This window comes from Lathyrus oleraceus, chromosome 2 (genome assembly GCF_024323335.1).
Source record: "Lathyrus oleraceus cultivar Zhongwan6 chromosome 2, CAAS_Psat_ZW6_1.0, whole genome shotgun sequence".
In the NCBI taxonomy this organism is placed as follows: Eukaryota; Viridiplantae; Streptophyta; class Magnoliopsida; order Fabales; family Fabaceae; genus Lathyrus; species Lathyrus oleraceus.
Genome location: NC_066580.1, coordinates 349,714,149 through 349,731,742, shown reverse-complemented (window position 1 = coordinate 349,731,742; position 17,594 = coordinate 349,714,149). Strand labels below are relative to the sequence as shown.

The following is a 17,594-nucleotide window of genomic DNA, read 5'->3' as shown; positions in this document are numbered from 1 at the left end:
ACCTCTCTCAAACGCACACTCCCAAAATCACTCTCAACCTCGCGTCTCTCTCCCAATCGCTCACAACGCTACCCAAGAAAATACACAAATCTATGGTTTCAAAAGAGAGTCGAGTGAAAACCTCACCTTTGGCGGTGACGACGGCTCCGACGATGCTTCAATCTTCTCTCTTCGCCTCTTCAATCCAGGTATTTTTGATTGTTTTGATTTAGGGTTTTTGTGTTTTTCGCCGCCCTCTCTCTATTTCGTGTGCTCTACTGATTTCGTTCTCCCTATTTATGCTCTGTTGATTTAGGGTTTCGGTTTGATGCTCAATGGTCCAATGGAGAAAGTTCCAGGATGGCTTTTGGATGCCCAGAATTGGAGTTTAGCCTGTTTGATGATGGATTTCGAAGAGGTACCCTTACCGTAACCTTTCTTCTTGATTCTTGTCTTAATCCTATTTTGGGAAATTTCTTGAGTTTTACTGCTTGACAGTTATTTTGCTTTACTGCAGTGAATATTAGCAACAATTCATGGGCAACTTCGGTTATTTGCAAAGCTCCGATTATGAACACGGGTTAAGTGTGTTATTGGCACTGTGTTTGCTATTATACAATGCTGTACGTGACTTCACATCAGCTTCGGCAAAATCAAGAAAACTCTTCAACACCTTGCGAAATCCTGAAGATATAGAACCATCGTTTTCAGAAGCAGTAAGTTCTTGCTCAATCTTCTCTTAACCTTTATGCACAACTTGCATCTTTTCAGCTAATGCTTCTAGTTGGATCTTAGAAGAAAACCAAATTGAGAAGATTCTTGTCAAAAATCTATCAGTTATGGCATTTTTCTCAAGAAGCTTACACACATAATGTACTAAAGTCATTTTGTCGTTTCTTGCACAGGTATCAGATAACTTGAGAAGACTGTCCAATTTGAATCCTACTGCTGATCCTCGGGCTGCTCCCTGACCAGAAGAAAAAGTGATTTTAAAAGCAAACACCCTTAACTTGGATTCTACTCGTGGAACCTTCATCAGCTCCATAAAAAAACTGCTCACACTTTCCAAGCATATCCTTGTTCCCGGTATAGTTCTTCAGCACCTCCATCTCTTCCTTTGTAGGACAGAACTTGATGAGGGTCTCAAATTCTGATATGTCTATTTCAGGGACCCTTGAATCACTGCCTTGTTTCTGTGAATCAGCCCATAGACTACCTTGTGCTGCTCGAGAAACTTTCACCCAATGTAGAGGCTTTAATAAAATTTTCTTAACAGCAATGGCACCAGAACCACTACCTCTTCCCACATTTGTTGTTGCTAAAGAAGCTTTGCCTGTAATCGTGATTTATAATGCTACATGATAATGTATGGTTATATGCTTGTGAGTGCTTTGGAATTTTGGCTGAATTCTGCTAGTTGCTTTTATGCAGGTTATGGTTGGTAACTTGGTGATTTGCATTCGTGTTGTATCTCTGCTATCCTTCTTGCATTGTCTTGAGGCTGCTGTAGAGGTCTCGCATTTTTGCTTTCAGGTGTTGAATTCCATGATTCGCTTCAGTTTTCCTCTCAAAGCTCTTAATTTGATCTACATCTTGAACCTTATGCATAGGATGACCAAACAACTTTTTTTTTCAAGCTCTTCTATTTGATTGACAAGTTCACTATCTCTGAATCTCGTACGTCCATGTCCTTTACAGGGTTAAGCTTTGGAAGACCTTGAGGAAAACAATTGCCCAGCTCCTGAACAGCAAGGAGTATGCTTTGAATTTGGTTGATGCAGGTCTAATTGTGTATTGAGTGCAGCAGGCTGGGATATTAGATTCCTCATCAATAAGTGTTCAACAGTGGACTCCACCAGTGCCCTATCCCAATCTTTAACCCTTAATGGCAGCATTATTGCAGGTGAAGAAAGTAGGATAGTTGATAACAACTTCCTATTGAAAGAGTTAAGTATATCTATCATAGGCTTCATCATCTTTGTTATTTTGCAGAGATATCCGCATGGCATATGAAGGACTTTTGTTCTTCTCCTTCTCTTCCAACCTTAGCTGCACAGCTTTTTGAAGAGCTAGCCTTAGTGCTACATATGCTGCCTTTCTAGATTTTATGCATTTAATAGCTCTCTCTTCAATCCTTGGATCAGCATAGATCTTCCACCAAGTATCATCCATGAGTTGCTTTCCTTTTCAGCATGTACATCTCAGAAGAGTCGCACCAAAGAGACAAATTTTCTCATATCATCAAGAAGCCGCTTTTGTTCCCTCTGTCTTTTTCAAGATTAATTTTTGCAAGCTTGCTTTTATGGGTTTTGATTTTATTTTCTTTTGTAGGATTGAAATTGAAGTGTTGATTGTGTTAAGGATTTGTTGCAGGGCCTGCCATCACTACTGTTATGATGTTTTGGGCGTGACAAGGCATAGCTCTGTTTGAAGTTATGCGGATTGTTAGGAAGCCGGTTTGGCCCTGAGATCCGTGGCTGGATTGGCAAAGAAAACATTCCAGGATTGCTGTCATGGATACAAGTACATGGTCGATGAAGATTGCGTGTCATAGGGTTTTTACAAACTCCAGTCGGTCTGGTGCGAATGGTCAAATAGAGTTCGGATAAAAGCTTGGAGTTTTATTGAAATCTGTCATTTTAAGTTCAAAAGACCTTGGAGTTTTATTGAAATCTGTCATTTGCTCAAATATGCTCTAGTCATATGTAGCCTTCCAAACTTAGCGTACATAGTAATAAGATAATCAATTACAGGGAGCTTATTTGCAATCTCCATATGTGCATATGCTTCAACGCATAACCATGTATAGATCTGATTACTATAATGTCTCTCTTTGCAAATGTTATAATATGCTTGTCACCGTTAACACTAATGACTCTTGAGTAGCAAACTGGCTCACATGAATGATTAATTAAATGAGCGAGGACTAGGAACATGACAATAGAATGTGAATGATAACATAAGTGACGAACATCGAACAAAGGGGTGAATGGTGCAAATGTACTTGAAATGTTATTTGTAATTTGATTTTGAAATGTATATAAAATGGATTTTTTAGAAATGATCCAAGACTAATTTAAATATCAATTTAAATAATAATAAAAAAATCAGTATAAAACCCAATTAAAATCAAATTAATCCAATAATTTGTTAAGATTACTTTTGACATCAATTCTAACATCTATTTGAAAATTAAAATCAATTAGAGTTTTGAATCATTAGTAAAGATAACAATTAAAATTAAATTGAAATTTGGCTTTAAACTTGATTTGAAATTAAAATCAAATATTGAAAAATTACACAAGTCCAGTGATTAAAAACCATTTTATACGGATGAATGTATGCAAATGCAAAAATAAAAGAAAAAATGAAAAAATTTCAGGATCAAAATCGGGGTATGACACCCCCAGATGTAGGTCATGTTGGACTGAACTGGGTGAACAATTACTTGTGTTATTTACTGCACTTACAATTAAGTTCTGCATAATCCCTGTCTGTGCAGAATTGGATGTCATAACAACCAGTGTGACATCCAAAGTCTGATAACTAGAATTTCAATTGGCATCAGAGCAGGCACCCTGCCTGTGAAGTTCTGGGTGAGATCTAGGGAAGTTACTTTCTAGTACCATGGACAAGGATTTAGGACACTCAAACAGACCACCCATGTTGGATGGATCTAATTATGATGACTGGAAGCCTCGCATGATAGCCTTCTTAAGGTCTCTAGACAGCAAAGTCTGGAGAGCTGTCAACAAGGGATGGGAACATCCAACGAGGACTGATGAAGATGGAGTCAGTGTGCAGATTCCTGAAGAAGACTGGGACAAGGAACAAGAGGCATTAGCTCTTGGAAATTCCAAAGCCTTGAATGCACTGTTCAATGGAATCACTAAGAACATCTTCAGGCTGGTGCACCATTGTGAACTAGCTAAGGAAGTTTGGGATACCCTCAAGGTAACTCATGAAGGTACTTCCAAGGTGAAGATGTCAAAACTTCAGATGCTGACAACCAAGTTTGAAAATCTGAGGATGAAAGAGGATGAGACTATTCATGACTTCCACATGAATATTCTTGAAATTGCAAACACCTCTGGTGGACTAGGTGAGAAAATGACCGAAGAGAAACTTGTAAGAAAGATTCTCAGGTCCTTGCCTAAGAGGTTTGCTATGAAGGTCACTGCTATAGAGGAGGCTCAGGACATCAGCAATATGAAGGTAGATGAGCTCATTGGTTCTCTCCAAACCTTTGAAATGGGCTTAGGTGAGTATGCTGAGAAGAAGAAAAGCATAGCCTTTGTATCTAATGCTGACGAGGAGGCAGAAGAAGGATATACTGGAGGTGATGAAAGTATATCAGAAGCCTTAGCCATGCTTGGAAGGCAATTCAACAAGTTCATGAAGAAGATTGATCAAAGAGGTAGACCCAATGTCAAGAACATCCCGTCTGACATTAAGAAAAGATCAACTTCTGAAGAAAAGTTCAACCATGGGAAAGGAATCCAGTGTCATGGTTGTGAAGGGTATGGACACGTCAGAGCTGAATGTCCTACTTACCTCAAATTGCAAAATAAGGGGCTAGCTATCACATGGTCTGAAGGAGATTCTGAAAGTGAATCTGAAGGAGAATCTGCCAAACATGTCACTGCACTAACTAGTGTGTGTGTCTCTGAAGATGACACAAGTGCAGATGAGCTGACCTTTGATGAACTTGCTGCAGCATATAAGAAGCTATGTACCACCAGTGCAGAAGTACGTGCACAAGGTGAAAAGCAGAAGAAACTCATCAAGGAACTGGAAGATGAGAGACAGAAACAACTGTCTGCCATAGAAGGGCTGAATGATGAGATAGCCCTGCTGACCTCCAAGCTGAACCAGATGACCAAATCCATCAGAATGATGAATAAGGGAACTGACACCTTGGAAGAAATCCTAAAGGTGGGACAGCAGTCTGGAACCAAATCTGGGCTAGGATTTGGAAAAAGAGCTGAACACAAACGCCCAAAGGCTAAAGTTCAGAAGTTCAAGCAGATGTCAAAACCGATGTCTCAACATCGAGGAGCTAGGATGAATGATCATCAGAAGAGAATATTCCAGAATTGGAGGTGTCACCACTGTGGCAGGCTTGGACATATAAAAGCCTTCTGCTACTGGATTCATGGCTTCCCTAACAGAGCCTCACCTGTCAGACCTAAGCATAACACACGCAAGCGATGTGTTCCCATTAAGAAGCAACAATGGTATGCTAGGATAGCACACACTGCCCTAAGGGCTTCTTCCAGAGAAGACTGGTACCTTGACAGTGGATGCTCAAGACATATGACTGGTATGGAAAATCTACTGGTAGACATTCAACCTCACACCACCAGCTATGTGACTTTTGGTGATGGTGCCAAAGGAAAAATCAGAGGTGTGGGCAAACTGGACTGTTCTGGAGTGCCAAAACTGAACAATGTGCTGTTAGTAAGAGGACTAACTGCAAACCTCATCAGTATAAGTCAGCTGTGTGATCAAGGTTTTCATGTTCAGTTTACTAAGGAGCAGTGCATTGTGACAAATGGTGACAATCAGGAAGTTATGAGAGGAACCAGGTCCAAAGACAACTGCTATCTGTGGGAACCTGACCTCTCTAACTTTTCCACAACTTGCTCCTCAGCCAAGGAAGAACAGGAGGTGAAGCTGTGGCATAGAAGACTTGGCCATCTCCACTTACGTGGAATGAAGAAGATCATATCCAAGGAAGCAGTCAGAGGAATGCCAAAGCTTCTGATTGATGAAGGAAGAGTCTGTGGAGAATGCCAAGTGGGCAAGCAAACCAAGATGTCACACCCAAAGCTGGGACATTCCACAACCTCCAGAGTTCTGGAACTGCTGCACATGGACCTAATGGGACCTATGCAGGTTGAAAGTCTTGGTGGGAAGAAGTATGCCTACGTGGTGGTTGATGACCATTCCAGATACACGTGGATAAACTTCATCAGAGAGAAGTCAGATACATTTGATGTCTTCAAGGATCTGTGCATAAGACTTCAAAGAGAAAAGGACAGTTGTGTGGTCCGGATTAGAAGTGATCATGGCACTGAATTCAAGAATTCCAAGTTTGATGAGTTCTGCTCATCTGAAGGAATAAGCCATGAGTTCTCCTCCCCTATAACTCCTCAGCAGAATGGAATAGTTGAAAGAAAAAATAGAACTATTCAAGAATCTGCCAGAGCAATGATTCATGCAAAGAAGCTCCCTATGCACTTTTGGGCTGAAGCAATGAATACGGCGTGCTATGTTCACAACAGAGTCACCTTGAGAAAAGGAACCTCCTCCACTCTGTATGAAATATGGAAGGGTAGAAAACCCACTGTGAAGTACTTTCATATTTTTGGAAGTAAATGCTACATTCTCACAGATCGTGAACAGAGAAGGAAGCTAGATCCCAAAAGTGATGAAGGCGTATTTCTGGGATACTCCACGAACAGCAGAGCCTATAGAGTGTTCAACTACAGGACCAATGTCCTGATGGAATCCATAAATGTCATTGTGGATGATAAAGAGGAAGGAACCGATGTCATGGAGGATGTTGAAACATTCCTTGATAGTCCAACTGACAGTCCAGTCAAGCCTGAAGAAATACAGGAACCTCCTCCTGAACGTGAAGTAGAAGCACCTACCAAAGTGCCATCTATCAGAATTCAGAAAGACCACCCTAAGGATCTTATCATAGGGGATCCCACCAGTGGTGTAACTACCAGGTCAAGAGGAATAAACTCAAATTCCTACTTTGTTTCCAAGGTTGAACCAAAGAATGTAAAAGAAGCCCTGACTGATGAATACTGGATCATTGCCATGCAAGAGGAACTCGAGCAGTTCACAAGGCATGAAGTATGGGAGCTGGTTCCAAGACCTGAAGGGTCCAACATCATTGGTACCAAGTGGATCTACAAAAACAAATCTGATGAGAAAGGAGTAATTACTAGAAATAAAGCAAGACTAGTAGCTCAAGGATACACTCAAGTTGAAGGAGTAGACTTTGATGAGACATTTGCTCCTGTGGCTAGACTTGAGTCCATCAGATTGCTGTTGGGGGTAGCATGCATCCTGAAGTTTAAGCTATTTCAAATGGATGTGAAGAGTGCATTCTTGAATGGCTACCTGAATGAAGAAGTCTATGTGGAACAACCCAAAGGGTTTTGTGATCCTAACCAACCTGAGCATGTATACAAGCTGAAGAAAGCCTTGTATGGGTTGAAGCAAGCACCCAGAGCTTGGTATGAAAGGTTAACCGAATTTCTGACCACAAATGGATACAGAAAGGGTGGCATAGATAAAACCTTGTTTGTGAAGGATGAGGAAGGCAAAATCATGATAGCTCAAATCTATGTGGATGATATAGTCTTTGGTGGAATGTCAGAACAAATGGTTAAAAAATTTGTTCACCAGATGCAATCTGAGTTTGAAATGAGTCTAGTGGGAGAACTGACCTATTTCCTTGGAATGCAAGTAAACCAAATGGAGGACTCCATGTTTCTCTCCCAAAGCAAGTATGCCAAGAACATAGTTAAGAAGTTTGGTATGGATCATGCCAGGCACAAGAGGACTCCAGCTCCTACTCATCTGAAATTAACCAAAGATGATGGAGGACCCAGTGTTGATCAATGCCTGTACAGAAGCATGATAGGTAGTCTGCTGTATCTAACTGCAAGTAGACCTGACATTTCCTATGCAGTTGGAGTGTGTGCCAGATATCAAGCAGAGCCCAAGGTGAGTCACTTGAATCAAGTCAAAAGGATCCTCAAGTACATCAATGGGACATGTGACTATGGGATGCTGTACTCACATGGGTCTGAGCCTGTCCTATCTGGGTACTGTGATGCTGATTGGGCTGGAAGTGCTGATGACAGAAAAAGCACATCAGGTGGATGTTTCTTCTTAGGAGAAAACCTCATATCGTGGTTCAGCAAGAAGCAGAACTGTGTCTCTCTGTCCACTGCAGAGGCTGAATACATAGCGGCTGGAAGCAGTTGCTCCCAACTGGTTTGGATGAAACAAATGCTCACTGAGTACAATGTCAATCAAAATGTCATGACATTGTTCTGTGATAATCTCAGTGCCATCAACATCTCCAAGAATCCCATCCAACACAGCAGGACCAAACATATTGACATTAGGCACCACTTCATCAGAGATCTGGTGGAAGACAAGGTGATCACTTTGGAACATGTAGCCACGGATCTTCAACTGGCTGACATATTTACAAAGGCTCTGGATGCTACTCAGTTTGAAAACTTAAGGAGCAAACTGGGAATATGTCTCTCTGAGACATTATAGCAACCACTGATGTTTGGGATAAATTGTTTAATATCTCTGCCTATTAAACGATTTGTACAAGACTATGATTGGTCAACATATCATAGCTATGCTGCGCGCATCAAGGGTGAATACAAGAGGGTAAGGAGACACCCTACAGAGAGAAGGCCTCTGTACCTGCAGGAGTTCAAGGATGCTGTTCATGCAGGAGTGGTTTTGGATGTCAGAAACAACATCATGGCATCTGATATGGTGGTACCTACTGTAAAGCAAAAGTGGGTGATCACTTGATCGAAGCTGTGAAGCAAGATCAAGTGGATGTGAACTTGGTTGAAACTGTGAAGTAAAACCAAGTCTGGAACTCTGTCATTGTGCTCTGCCTATGTTGTTGACTTTGGCAACATTTGTGACAAAAAGGGGGAGTAATAACCACCAATACCCCTGACAAACAGAGTGGGTCTAACAGACTCTCATGACAGATCTGAAGATCCCCCCCTGCAGCTGATATTGAAGTTTAGGTGCAACTTCTAATATGTGTGTGCTGCTATGTGAAGTTTTTATTTAACTTCCATGTGTGTGAGTGTGCTGCCACTCTGAGTGTATTAGCTAGTTTTATTCCGCTGCTATGAACTCTGTTATGGGGATCAAAGTGTTTTAGCCAAAAATTTGCCAAAGGGGGAGTTTGTAGGTGTTTAATTGGCTGCATTGTATGGTAAAACACAAATGTCTTGACTGATGTCATGACATGTATATGTAACTACATTGTAGTTACTGCAGGACTAGCTAACACAGGATTATTGAATGCTGTGACATTCATACCTGTCAACAGATACTAAGGAACAGAAGCTCTGTTAGAACTTAGTATTCACTTGCAGTCTGGTTATCAAGGAAGAACCAGACCTGGCATAAGGCCTACTGATTGAATGTCAAACTGGATGTTGTGACATTCATCATTGACAGCAGCTACTGAAGATTGGGCAGAGTGGTGTTCTGCTATACTTCAGCACTTTACTTAGTTTGTTATTCAAGAGAATAGCAGAACTAACTTAAGGCCAATTGTGTAAATGTTAAGTTGGACACTTTGACATTTACTAATGTAAGCTGGTACTGTAGTATGGTCATATTGATCATGTACAGGTCAGCAGATTTGTACAGTCTGTTTTCTGGGAAAACAGACTCAGCATATGGACCTTGATGTCAAGCTGAATGTCGTGACATTCATGCCTGACAGCATATGCTAAATTGTAGGTTGTTCAGTTTTCTGTTACAGCTTTCTCAGGCTATTCTTTAGGAAGTCAACAGCTTAGAGAAAATTCAGGAAATCAACAACCAAGCTACATTCAATGAACCTAACAAATAGCTTATTTGTTAGCAACCTAAATATTGAATTTGAGGGAACGTATGTGACCTAAAATTCAGGAAAATACAGGTGCAAAAGCCCAGGTGCTGCAATATAAAAAGGAAGGCATTCCTCCATTCAGTTTCAGGGATTTTGAGGCGTGAAGATTTAGTGTGTCCATCTTACTTCACTGCTGTATTTTTGTGAGTCTAGAATTAGACGTATCTTGTAAGCCAAGTCATTATCAAATAGATGATTGCTTTGGCATAGGGTGTTCATTGAGTTGTAAGTGTTGTGTCACTCAAAGCTTTTAAGCGTGAGTGTTGTGTATCTTGGTTTAAGCTGTGAAGCATAACCAAGAGTTGTTTTTGAAGTGTGACTTCAAAGTGTTTTTAATATCACTGAGGTGATTGAGGGGGAGTGAGTAGGAACTCTGATCTTAGATTAAGATTGAAATTGCATTGGGTAGGGATTAAGTGATAAGTTGTAAACGGGTGAGTTTAGCTTTGAATTGATACTACTAATAGTGGATTTCCTCCCTGGCTTGGTAGCCCCCAGATGTAGGTCATGTTGGACTGAACTGGGTGAACAATTACTTGTGTTATTTACTGCACTTACAATTAAGTTCTGCATAATCCCTGTCTGTGCAGAATTGGATGTCATAACAACCAGTGTGACATCCAAAGTCTGATAACTAGAATTTCATGAAGGAATGATGAAGAGACGTTGAGACGTACGACGATCCTTGATTTTAATCAAGAAGACTCTTCAAAGTCGGAAGACTTGAAAGTATGTAATTCCCCGCAGAGTCCGACCAGGGACGAGTGCATATGAAGAAGGGACGGAGAAACGACGAGACGTACGACGACCCTTGAAATTAATCAAGAAGACTCTTCAAAGTCGGAAGATTGAAAATTCTGTATACATCCCAGGAGTACGTTCTCGTCGAGCGCGGAGCGATTGGGAATACAAGATGATGGAGCAGAAAAGGTCCAGACGAGTCTGGGAGTTCTCAAAAGTGGAAAGCTGATACGAGATTGGGAGGTGGATACCATGGTTCGACGAGTCGACGGGTGTTCTATACCAACTTTTCTCATTTCCCAGCTAAGTCCCCAAGCAGAATCAGAGGACCAAATCCCCTGCAGATCCAAGGTCTATGGATCCCTTAGCCGAGTCGAGATGGTTATCCCCGGCAGGTAATTGGTGTTTCCTCAGCAGCCAGGCCTGAAGGTTGCTATTCCCCGAGTGGAGCGGGTTTCAATGAGATATATCTCCAGCAGTGTTCATCTTACCAGTGGATTGGACAAGTTCCCGTAGCGGACTGATATCTGCATCCCCAGCTGAGTTGATTCTACATATGGATTGCATGGGTTGTCCCCAGCGGAGTAGCGTTCGTTTCCCTAGCAGGGTCAGGATGGTTATCCCCAGCAGGTTTCAGATTGATGCTTCCCCAGTCGACAGTCCTGGAGGTCGCTGTTTCCCGGCAGAGCTATCTGTGAGCATTTCCCCAGTAAAGTCATCAGGTATCTGTGACGGTTCCCCGAAACAGAGTCGGGATTGATATCCCTAGCAAGTCAAAGACTGTTGTATCCCCACAGAGCGTTGGTGGTGCTTATCCCCAGCAGTTTCCCGGGTAGATTGGGTGCAAAGGAGGTTTTCCCCAGCAAGGGTGGCCTTTTCCCAACAGCAGTACTATTCCCCAGCAGGGTGGAGTTGGAGCAATGTCGAGTTCCTCGGCAGAGTGTCTCGAGTTCTTCAGAAGAGTCCCTGAGAGGGATACTTTTTATGCATTCATCATGAAAAAATAGCATAGCATGTTGCATAGAAAAATAATAAAGCGCGTAGCATTTCCATAATTATGGAGCATTACGCAGAGAAAAATCAATCATGCATCATATTGCCAGCATAAGCTAGTCTCAAACCGTGGTTACTGTTCGAGAAATGGTTTTGCCCAAAGGTGAAGAGGTGTTACTCCGAGGAGTTTAGCATTATGATTGAATCGAAGATATTCCCCAAGTAGTGCGATACTGGGGGAGATTTGTTTTTCCGTCGGACAGAGATGGGAAATATTTTGCGATCAGCGCAATTCAAGCCGTGGTTACCGCTTGGAGTTTTGTTTCGCCGAATGGTGAAGATGTTACTCTGAGGAGTTCAGCATCACGACGTCAGATCAGCAATGTTCCCCAGTAGTGCGATATTGGAGGAAATGTTTCCGTCGGACAGAGATGGAAATAACAGCAAAAGACGTTACGCGATCAGCGCGATTTCGGGGTTCAAATGGAGAAAAGGAGATACTGAGGTATTTTCTGGGGTTCAAATGGAGAAAAGAAATGCTGAGGCATGTTTCGGGGTTCAAATGGAGAAAAGAAATGCTGAGGCATGTTCTGGGGTTCAAACAAAGATTGGAGTTGAAGATTGTATCCGGGATGAGGTCCTTAGGATTATCTTCTGTTCATGTGTCACCTTAGACTCTGGCTGAGGCCAATGGAGGTCGTTATAGGTGTCTTCTGAGGAAGAGATACACATGCTACCTTCCTTTGTGAAGGTATACCCTCTGACATGTCGCCCTCAGAGTGGTGTTTGGTGTTATTTCCGACGTTGCCAGCGGAATTATCACGAGAGATTGGAGATTGGGTTTCAAATGGAGAAAAGGAAATGTTGAGGCATTTTCTGGAGATGGGGTTCAAATGGAGAAAAGGAGATGTTGCGGCATTTTCTGGAGAACGGGGTTCACAATGGCGATCGTGAGTTATCGTCAGGCGACTGGGGTTCAAATTGGAGAATGGGGTTCATTATTTGGCAAACAGGAGAACGGGGTTCAAATGCAAAGATCCGAGGATCATTTGCGCAAAGAAAAATTTCGGGGTCCAAGAAAATGAAAAATAGAGAAAATTTCGGGGTTCAAGAAAAGCATAAAAAAAGAAAGGAATAATTATCCCCAGCGGATGTGTGGTGTTCAGGCCATGGTTATCCCTGCGTTACCATTTATTTTGGTATCTAGGTCGACGTTTCCATTTCGGGGATCAGGCCGACTTTCTCCGTACCAGGCGGATTTTTTGTTTCGAGATTGTGTTTCTTCGCCGATGCTGACAGGCGTTGTTAATTATTTTCCCATCAGAGTGCAAATTGTTCGTCTGTTCTTGGTATTCAATCAATATTCATCCTGATCATCTGAAAGTCGAGGCTGTTCATATCGACAGGTTCACAGTGGATTGAATAGGGGCAGCTGTAACACCTCAAAATTTTCCCTCCTCTCTTGGGACTAGCATTAACATATTACATATCATTTTTAGGTCATTAGGCATTACATATTGCATATCATGTGGTTACATTGTGCAAGCCATCCTCCCAAGTCTGGTTCAGAAGATGAGGAAGTCAAAGTGCAAGCCTAAGGTTTTATTGACTGGTCATCAATCATCTGAGGATGTGGAAGTTGAAATTAGGGTTTTGTGATTCTCAAGAAGATTGGTCTTCATCTTGATTACAATGATTCATCATCATCATCATGGTTTGTCATCATCAAGTGTTGAAGCAGATTCCTTGGGATTAGGGTTTTGACCACTGGTCAACCCTAATCAGTTGCATTGGGCCAATCAGGGCATGATCAGGAGATGGGGTCTATGAGGGATATGAGGATCTTTCTATGATTGTATGGAGATTATTGAGGCTAGGGTTTCATCCTTGAGCCATTTCATCAGGAGATTGGAGCTCAGTTTGATCTATGCATTGCCAAATTCATCTATTAGTTGAAAAGTCAATTGTGGTCAACTGTACATGATCTGATGGATTTGGAGGTGGAAATGAGTTGGATACACTTCATTCATGTTGAAATAAGTGTTATTTGACATTTCAAAGCTTAAGAATGAAGAAAATCAAGTCAGAACAAAAACTGCCAAAAATAGAAAGTGACTTGTAATGGAAGTTTCCAAAAATGGAAAGTTTTGGACCTCAAAATTACATGTCCAAGGAAGCTTCAAATGAAAATTTGTTCAACATGAAAGTTGTATATCTTGTTCTCACCTTTCCAAAAAGTCCAAGAACTTGAAAATCCCATGTATGGTTGGCAAGTTATGGTCTAGTCAATTTCAAAAATGACCCATAATCAGAGGGGCATAACTTCCACATGGAGTGTCCAAATTGGATGTTCTTTTTATGCACAAACTCCATTTGACATGTACTTTCATGGTGCATAATTGGATTTCTTCAAAAATGGTCAATGCAAAAAGTCAAATTTCAACTGTACAGTTAAAAGTCCAGGGGCAAAATTGTCCAACTTGAGAAATAATGAGAATTTTGGAATGGGGATTTTTGCAACACTTCACAAATGTCATTTGAAAATTGTTGGAATGCTCATAACATGCCAAGGCCTTGTGGTTTGAGAATTGACTTTTGGAATGGACTTGAAAATGCATAACATAGCCGTGGCATAGTGAAAATCAAAAGTATGCATCCAATCAACATGAGACAAGTTGCAACAGCTCACACATGTCATTTTGAGAGTGTGTGAGCTGTCAATGAGCTGGCATGTGAAGTTACTATTTTGCCCTTGCTTGGAAAATAACAATTTTGCTAATCATTTCCATTTTGATTAATTTGGTGATTAAGGCTTGTTTAAGTGGGAGTATATATTGTTAATCATAACCAATTCATAACAAAAAATCACAATTCCCAAAATCAAGATCCAAATTCTCCAAATTCTCCAAATTCTTCAAGAACTCATCAAAGCAAAAGTCACAAAATCTCTCTCAATTCTTGATCAAATTCGAAGATTCTTTTTGTGTTGATCTTCATTCCTCTCATACTCCATCTGTTTTGGTAATTCAACAACAAATGCACACCAAATCGCAACTGTTCATACAAGGTGCTTCCATGGTGAATCCGGATTTCGTGCACTAGGAGCAAAATCAATCGAACCTGAGCATTGCATTCAACTTCTTGGAGCTTCTACTACATCTGTTTTGACATTACACGCGCAAAGATCATCAATATCACTACTGCCATATCCAGGTGCTCATATTTCGAATCTCACTATTGCTCCAATGCTTATGTGCGTTTGATAGAACTTTTCATGTAGAATCCATTGATGTGATTAGTTTTAGAAATAGTGAACTGTGGCTCGAGTTAGGTCGATTAGAAGTCTTGAGAGCAAAACCTAAAACGCTCGATCCAGAGAATTTAGGAAGAATTAGGAGAAATCATTGTGATATTTAAGATCCTGAGAGTGAGACCTTTCCAACGGATGTGAGCTTGTCCATTTTCATTGAGGTTTGAGCGAAATCACAATTTGGGAAAAAGGTTGAAGAAGACGATGATTTCTGGATTTTTGCACTGTTTGATTCGTGTGTTCTCCTTGCCAATTTTCAAATCATGTTTCCCGCGGAACCTTAGCCAATAGCGTGCTTCCACTTCAATTAATGAAAACGACTGTGTTTTGGGACCAGAAGAGATAATTACAAAAACGCCATTATTTCTAATTAATTAATAGAACTCTTAAATAATTATTTAAAAATCACATAAATCTTAGAAAAATCAGAAAAAATAATTGGCTAATCCAAAAAATGTGAGGATTTTTTCTATAGTTCCCATTTTCCCTCTAGAATTTTATGAGCATGATTTTAGAAATTGTGCTTGGTGAAAAATTGGTTTGACCTAGGGTTGTTTGACTTGTGGTATATTTGTGCACATTTTGCCATTTTTGATGTGAAATTCTCATGCCTTAAAAGAAATGTCTGAAATTTTTTGTGGTGATTGTAGACATGTTAATGGTGATTTACATATAAAGTTTGTGAGTTTTTGATACCTGTGGAGTGAGATATGAATTTTTGAACTTAGGTGTGACAATTTGTGTCACACCTAGATAGGTCAATTTCATGAAATTGTTTGACTGGCCTATGATTGTTTAAATGGAGTGAAATTTTGTATGTATGATCATTGATATGTTAAGATGCTATGTGAAGTTTTCTGGATTTTTATGTGGCATTTTCAATTTGATTGGTATTTTTCATCTCTGTTGGTCAATTATGCAAGCTTGTGTGACATATGTTGGTATTATCTTTGTGAAATGCTCATATGGTATTGAATGAACATGAAATTTGGTATTCTGGTTGTAGACACATTGTAGGACATCCCTGTTTTGGTCCCATTCATTTCTTTATTGTTTTCATTGACTTATGAATTTTTGAAGTGAATGCATGTGTTGATGTTATGGTTTGGCTCATATATTTGTGTCTGTTTTTCTTGATTTTCATTGACATAGTTACTTTTGTCCAATTGAGCTGAAAATTGACATGCTATACCTTGAATATGTCCTGTTTAGGTGTAAATTATTTGAGGATTTTTGGAATTGTTTTGATATGGAATTGAATGCAATAGTTCAGTTTGGATGTTTGGTGTTATGTTTGACCTAGTTTGATTTGTTTTGTGCATAGAATGAATATGGTGAATGATATAAACATGGGATCAATTGCCTTGGCTTTCTATTTGTGTTAATTTGAGTTTGGTTGGAGATTGCTTGCTGTTTAGACATTTTTGCCACTTTTGGACCCTAGGCTTGGCCTAGTGGTCCAGTTTCTCACATTTGCTTGATTTTTCAGGATGAAAAGCACAATGCTTAAGGAGATTGAACCAAGTCAATTAAGTTGATGTTGTTTGATGTTGAGGACTAACATGAATTTGTTTTGTAGGTTGTGAAGCTTGAGCTTGAGCTTTTAGCTTGCCTTTGTGTGCATTAATCTGTATAGTCTGATTGATTAACATTTGTTGTTTATTGTTGTCTGTCTGAGTACTGATGATACTTGATTGTTTTCAGGTACATTAAGTTGCTTACAGTTCTTTAAGAACTTGCTTGCTGCTGCTTGGTTTTTAAACCACTTGAGGTAGGACTTCTATTCTTCATGTAGTCTGGAGACCCGGCCTGTTATTTGGCCGGGCAAACTGTCTGAAGTCCTCCTTAAGAGGCGATGTTTGTGATTGTTTACATTTATGCCAAGCAGGTGAAAGACCTCTAAGAGGCAATTGGTGGATCAAAGGGATATGCAATCTATCCCCCACTATTCAGTGAGTCGTCCCTCTGCTCACACGGCTGTGTGTTGATGCATTGGGACACAAACCCAAGATCTTGTGCTGTTGCACAATCGAGTCAGAGTCTTTGAGCGTAGAAGGGTCCCTCCATTCTGGACCCACGCTCCTTTGTCTAAAAGCTCTCCCTGGTCAGGGATAAGAGCTGTGAGGTCTCATCCTCACTTCACCTTTTCATCTGCTTCACCTTAGCCTCGTAATGGCAAGGTTAAGAGCGAATAATACCCATGTACAGATGAATTGCTTCGGCAGTTACACCTATTGTTTGAGCCCTCTTGATTGGCTATAGTGCGTGCTATGTGAATATTTGTTTGACATGTTTGATTGAGATGCTTGTTTTGTTTGTATGCTTGTATGCTTGCTTCTTTCCTGGATAGGATTAGTTTGCAGTTGTGCAAGTAGGTAGAAACCTGAACGTAGGGTAACGATGCATGACAACACTAGGCTCGAGTCCAGCTCCCTGGTAGTGTGTCTTCCCTCGGTTTCTGGCTAGATTTTCTTTCCCTTGAGGGGGAACTACATCGCCCTGATCCTTGTTCCAGACGAGGTATGTAGGCAGGTGGTCGTGCGAGACCACTCCGGGCAACCTTTTTCTTTTTTGCGTGTGTTTACTTGTTATCTGATTGTGAGTTGGGTTCGGATGCCGACGTAAGTCCAGTAATTGGCTGTCGGGCTCCACGTTTGCCCTTCTGAGTGTGTTTTGGTTCGGATGCCGACGTAATTCCATCAAGTGGTTGTCGGGCTCCATGTTTGCCATCTGTTTGTGCGTTTTGTGTTGTTTGGCGTGCGTAAGCCGAACTACAGTGGCTCTGATTCTCGTTCCAGACGAGATATGTAGGCATAAGATGCGATGTCCTATCGAGCTCCCTTCTCTTAACCCCACATGCGTTCCCTGTGTGTGTGT

General features: G+C 40.9%; 1 pseudogene; it reads right to left on the bottom strand.

Moving 5' to 3' along the window:
* Positions 1-547: 547 nt before the first annotated feature.
* On the bottom strand, positions 548-2,151 carry LOC127123222 (formin-like protein 3; annotated as a pseudogene).
* Positions 2,152-17,594: the final 15,443 nt, after the last annotated feature.